Source organism: Arachis hypogaea, chromosome 16, assembly GCF_003086295.3.
Source record: "Arachis hypogaea cultivar Tifrunner chromosome 16, arahy.Tifrunner.gnm2.J5K5, whole genome shotgun sequence".
In the NCBI taxonomy this organism is placed as follows: Eukaryota; Viridiplantae; Streptophyta; class Magnoliopsida; order Fabales; family Fabaceae; genus Arachis; species Arachis hypogaea.
In genome coordinates this window covers 45487177-45493992 of record NC_092051.1, presented here as the reverse complement: position 1 = coordinate 45493992, position 6816 = coordinate 45487177, and positions in this window count along the sequence as shown.

Below are 6816 nucleotides of genomic sequence, written 5' to 3'. Positions count from 1 at the left end.
GTAGGTCCAGCCTCAACATTTTCATTGGTCTTAAAAAATTCAACATATAAATGGAAAGAATCTTTTGACAATAACAGAACCTAACTACTCAATTATACATGATTATGCTTTAAATTTTTCTCTCATCAACTATTTTTTCCCTTTCAATTAGGCAGAATTAATATAAGAACAACCTAAACATAAGATAAGATCTAATGATTCGTAGGGATATATGGGCTAGCTAGATGATTTCACATTGTTTTGCAGTGCTGAACACACTTTAATTATTACTTTAATATTGCAGGTTATTCAAGCTTATCTACAACTTACTACAATTACAGAAATGGTCATTTTTTTATGCACTCATGAATCATGATTATATTGTTGAAAAAATCAAGTGAACGTGCAGCAACATAATACATTATTATCACTGTTAAGTTATTACAACTACCAATCAAGGAAGAGATGAAAACATAAACTAAGCCACCAAAAAGTAAATTAAAAAAGCTTGTGATTTTTTAAACCAGCTTGGGTACCTTTGATCCTCTTGTTTGAAAGTGAAGGAGCGTAGTTCTCTGCCATCCTCAGACTTTACCACCATCCTGTATAGCTGATAATATGAACCATATCAAGCTCAACCGATAATAATTTAGTGTTAAATTCGACAAGTACCAAGAAAGAACCTGATACAAGTTTGAGAAACCATCTAGGGGATTAGGACTATGATCATGTGAGAGAGAAAAACTTACTTAAGCCCTCATAAGGTGTCAGTGGCTTGTAGTTAAAGCTGAAAACCTGTGTCACATTGTCAAAATTGGGATGCATATTACCAAGAAATTCTAAAGATTTTCATTTCTTTTAAACCAATAAAGGTAAGTAAGAACTTACTCTATATAACTTCCAGGTTCTGTTTTGTTTTGACAGCCACAGGTACAAGTTGAACAATTGACTATTTTTAAATCAAAATATTTTTAACTTAAAAATATAAGCTCAGTTGATAATAAAATCACTCCATTACAAAAAGAATATAATGAGTTGTGTTAAAAAACTATTACAAGATTGAAATCCTACTTGTTTTGAAGCTCAAACGGTTGCTGAAATAGGGATTGACGGTGGCGGCAACAAGCAAAATTTGAAGAGCAATCCACCAGTAGTGTTTTATAACCTACATGTAAAAGTAAAAATACAAATACTCTATCACGAATGAGCCTAGAAAATTATTAATGAATATAAACATGAAGAAGAATATGTATGTTATCTATATAGCTCAACTAGTTTTTTGAGACCATATATATGATATCTATATACGTAAATAAAAGAATTCTAGATTGCAAGTGATAGATCAATATGAAGAACCAAAAACTACATATATAAAACAAAAATAATTGGGTATATATGTGTTATAAATGTGTATTAGGTTGAGAATAAATAATTGGAGTTTAAAATTGTGAATATTGGAACTTGGAGGAAGTTGACCCTAGAGTTTATTGAGCTTTTGAGGGGCTGTCTTGGTTTTAATTAAAATTGTCTTGATTTTTACGTGGGAATCGGCCAAGTTATGGTTTAGGTTTCTTGCATTTAATATGTAAGGTTCTGTGAAAACTTAGGCTAGATGACTATAGGATAAGCTGGAATGCAGGTGTATATTTAATGTTTAGTAACTTGATTGATGAACATGCTTGGTTTGGTTTGGTGATTTGATTATGAGGTGGAGTTTGTTACTAAATGGATTTTTGAAGGAATATATGGTTGTATTATTGATTATATGATTGTAAGTAAATTGTAGGAAAGCATGATGGATTTGTTGGAATATGAATTTGTGTAATACTGTTGAATGGTGATTGATGAAATGATATAGAGTTTGTTGAGTATTGTTGATGGCATTTGGAGTTGGTGTTGATAGGTTTGGAAATGAATGGAATGGAAAACTTGAATGAAAAATGAGGTTTTGAAGAATTTGCTAAAGTTGATTTTTGGCCGAACTTCGGCAAGGTATAACTTAACTTCCAGACCCTCAATTTGTTTTCAACTTGTTTTAAAATAAAAATTGGGTTCGTGATGTTTATGCCATTCGAAGAACGGGTGAAAAATATTTTAAATCGCAGAAGTTATGAGCGTTGGAAGATCATACCTCAAAACTGCCATTTCTTTTGTAATTCTGTAGCTTTGCTACTGATTCTGTATTTTTTAAAAGAATGTACGCCCAGGCGTACGCATGGCCTACGCGTACCCATGGCATGGACATTTGGGGATGCATACGCTACTGGTCCTATGTGCACGCGTAAGGGGTTAGCAAGCATGTCCAGGCGTGACATAAAATTTTCTCCTACGCATACGCATGACAAGGGATGCGCGTGCGAGCTGCACTTTCACATTCCCACGCGCACGCGTGAGCCATGCGTACGCGTGGCCTTGTTACAGCAAACATGATTTTGAGTTTTAAAACCCTATTTCAACTTCTAAACCTCTATTTTCATTCCTTTAGTTATAAATAATAGTATTACAGTTGATAATCAGATGAAGATAGGAAATGGGGATAACTTGGAGGTGAAGTAAAGTTAAAAAGTGATGAATTGATTCTAAAATGTTACGGATGATCATGTATGATACTTGGCTTGAATGATTAAATGATCTGAGATACGAGATTCCCTGGATAAAGTGTCGTGGCTTGCCACCACGTGTACTAGGTTGAAAATTCGATATTCTGTTGACCCTACGACGTAAGGGTGACCGGGCACTTATAAATTCCTGGGAATGTTAACCCCCATTGAGCAATATTGATTATTTAAAAAAAGCTATGCATAGACTCTTGGGGATGCATGTCGAGGGACAGTCCAAGGTTTTCAGACTTGTTGGGTTGGCTGGATAGCCGACAGATGAGCCTCACCAGCCATAGGACAGGCATGCATCATATGCATACTACTTGAATTACTTTTTTGTGCATTAACTGGGCGTGCCTAAGTGTACTTGCCATGTTAAATGTATATTTGTTACCTGCAGTATTTGTAACCTTCTTGTGCTTGCTTTTATCTATTTATTTGTCTGTGAAATGCTGACGGAGATTGAGGAATGGAGGAATGGCAGTATGCCAGTATGGGACTTAGATTTTAAGGTTAAGTTAGACTTAGATACTCTTAGAAAACCACCATTTATGTCTTCTGCTTAATACCTTATGCTTTATAATCTGAGTGTTGGCGTTCTAGGATTGCCTTTAGAATTCCCAGGACCTTATATATTATGTGTGTGGCACATTTACTATACTGAGAACATCAGGTTCTCATTCCATACTATGTTGTTATTTTTCAGATGCAGATCGAGAGGCATCTCATTAGGCATTTGGACACCTGAAGCGAAGTGGTTACATGGTTATTTTGTTACACAGTGATGTATATATAAGTACTTAGCTTTCTCTCTGCCTAACTTATTCTTTTTGATCCTCTTAGAGTTTTATGGAGAGACAGGGTTTTATTTTTGTACATTTGAGTTTTGGATATGTATATATATATATATATAAGTAAATATTCTCCGGCCAGTCTTGATTTCACGGGCTGAGTTAGGAGCTTGTTATCCTGTATCTTTGGCACTTTGTTCCCACTTTTATTTTACGTTTGATAGTTATAGTTTTCATCACACATAAGTTATTCCGTTTCCGGAGCGTTGCGCTTTACATTTCGCGATTTTTGTTTTACTCATTTTCCAAGGCTCCTAGTTTATTGTCTTCTTTTTGCTATTATATGTATGTATTTTAATTTTAGAAGTCGTAGCACCTCACCACCTTTGTTTTACATCCTAGGTGTAATATTCTGTGTGGTAGGATTTTACATTATGGTATCAGAATAGTTCGTTCCTGTAGAGCCTGAGAGCCGGACTGATTATGCTTCTGTGCATACTCTGTGTGTGACTCTGTGTTACCTAGGATATCCGACTGGTATGTGTAGCATACATGTTCGTGAGTATGTATTTGGGACTTTAAAGCATTAAACTTGAGATATTGAGACTGATCACCTTAATATCAATTGTTTGGTGTGAATAGGGACCAAATGTCATCTCACGGATCTGAGCGAGGTGCCTAGAGGGAAAATCTTAGGACCGAACCAATGCAAAGACCTCGAGATGGAAGCTCAGGTGCTGGTAGAAGCAATGTGGGTCAATACTACAGGTCTATGACTGATGAGAGAACTTTTGCGTGGCCTAGAAATTTGCAGATAAATCCTCGTTGCAAGTATAGTTTCTAAACCAACAAAAGTCCTTTCATACAAACGTTTTGGTTGTCACAAGTAACAAACCCCTAAATAAATTGATAACCGAAGTATTCAAACCTCGGGTCGTCTTCTCAAGGAATTGCAGGGAGGTGTTCTTATTATTGGTTATGAGTTGTAAATTGGGGTTTTGGATCAAGGTAAAAAGTATGTTGAATGACAAGTAAAATAAAATAATAATAACTGTAAAATAAACTCTTGGCAAGGTATAAGAATTGGAAGTCCTATCCTGGTTATCCTTATCAATTGTGATAAGAATAGATTTTTCTCCCACTTTGTTAACCTCTAACTATGAAGGTAAGTTAAGTGGACAAATTAATTCGAATCCTCAAGTCCCAGTCTTTCCTTGGGAAAAGTTAGAGTTATTGGATCTCGAAGTAATTCTTGAAGAATTCCAATTTTCAATCAACAATGAGTTTGATAACTCAAGAGTTACCAATGACTCAACCAAAGCCAAAAGGGAAAATCCAAATTATTTATATAAATAAAAGAAATCAATCATAAGTCTGAAATACCTCAAAATATATTAAATAAAAAATCAATCTAAACATAGAGAGTCATAAATAAAAATGAGAAAAGAAATAAAAGAACATTGAACCTGGAATTGAGAGTCACTCTTAAAACTAAGAGATGTTCTAAATCCTAGTCCTAAGAGAGAGGAGAGAACCTCTCTCTCTAAAAACTACATCTACTCCTAAAATTGTGAATATGAAAGCTTGTCATTATGAATGAATGGATTCTCCCATTTTATAGCCTCTAATCTGTATTTTCTGGGCCGAAAACTGGGTCGAAAACAGCGCAGAAATCGCTGGAGAAGAAATATGCCACGCTGGTTTTTCGTCACTGCGATGCGGCCGCATGGAGCACGCGGTCGCGTCGCCTAGCGTCAGAGAAACTATGGCATATTATATATGAAATCGAAGCCCCAGACGTTAGCTTTCCAACGCAACTAAAACCGCATCGTTTGGACCTCTATAGCTAAAGTTATAGCTGTTTGAGTGCGAAGAGGTCAGGCTGGACAGCTTAGCAATTTCTCCAACTTCTTGTATTCCTTCCACTTTTGCATGCTTCCTTTCCATCCTCTGAGCCATTCCTGCCCTGTAATCTCTGAAATCACTTAACACACATATCAAGGAACCTAATAGTAATAAGAGAGGATTAATAATAAGCAAATATAAGATCAAAGAAGCATGTTTTCAATCAAAGCACATAATTAGGAAGGCAAATGTAAAACCATGCAAATAGTATGAATAAGTGGGTAAAGAGTTGATAAAAACCACTCAATTGAGCACAAGATAAACCATAAAATAGTGATTTATCAACCTCCCTACACTTAAACATTAGCATGTCCTCATGCTAAGCTCAAGAGAAGCTATAAAGGGGTGAAGAGGAATGTATGAAATGCAACCTATCTGTATGAATGCAACTACATACAAAATGTTTCTACCTACTTGGTTAAAAGTAAATAAGCTCTTCAAGACAAACATAAATCAGATTTCACTAATTCAAATCGTACAATAAAAAGCAAATAAACTTGTAAGAAGATAGCTCATGAAAGCAGGGAACATAGAATTAAGCACTGAACCCTTACTGGTAGTGTATATCACTCTAACTCTCAAGTGTCTAGGGTTAATCACTCTACTCTTCTCTAGTCATGCTTTCTAAACTTTGTTCTTCATCTAATCAATCAACAAATATTTAGCATACAGATGCAAACATCATGAGGTCTTTTCAGGGTTGTAATGGGGCTAAGGTAAAGGTAAGGATATATATATGGCTAAGTGAGCTATAATTTGAATCTTTGACTAACCTAAGTTCTCACCTAACATACATACACTCTATAAAAATTTAAAATCATACCTAGCTACCCATAATTCCCACTTTTGTATGATTCCCATACTCATGTACCAAATTTTTGATATTTCTTTACTTTTGTCACATGTGCATTGATATTTTCATTAACTTAGCATTGGGTAATTTTGTCCCCTTATTTATTTATTTATTTATTTATATTATATATATATATATTTTCTTTTTTTCTTTTTCTCTTTTTTTCTCTCTTTTTTTTTGAATCATAAAAGCAAACATAAATTATCAATGCACATGGATTTTCTATTATTTTTCTATTTTGGTTTTTCATGAGTAGGTTCCCAAATTCCCAATATTCAAATAAATTAAAAACATGATATATTTCCTTATTAACCCATGTTTCCACAATTTCTCCACACTTAGTTGATGCACAATCTTTATCTTAAGCTAACCAAAGATTCAATTGGGGTATTTAATTTGTTTTTCTGCTTAAGGCTAGTGATGTGATAAAATATAGAATAAATAGCGGTTTAAAAGGCTCAAAGTGGCTGACAAGGGTGATTTAAAGGGTAGGTTTATTTGGGATAAGTGAGCTAAAATCAAACAATGGCCTCAATCATATGCAAGCATGTAAATACATTAAATAATGGACATATAGATTGGAACAAAATATAGATTACAATCATAGAGAAGGAAACACACAGGAATAAAATATTTATGGTTAAATAATGTAACCATATAAATAAGCTCAAATCTCACAGGTTGTGTG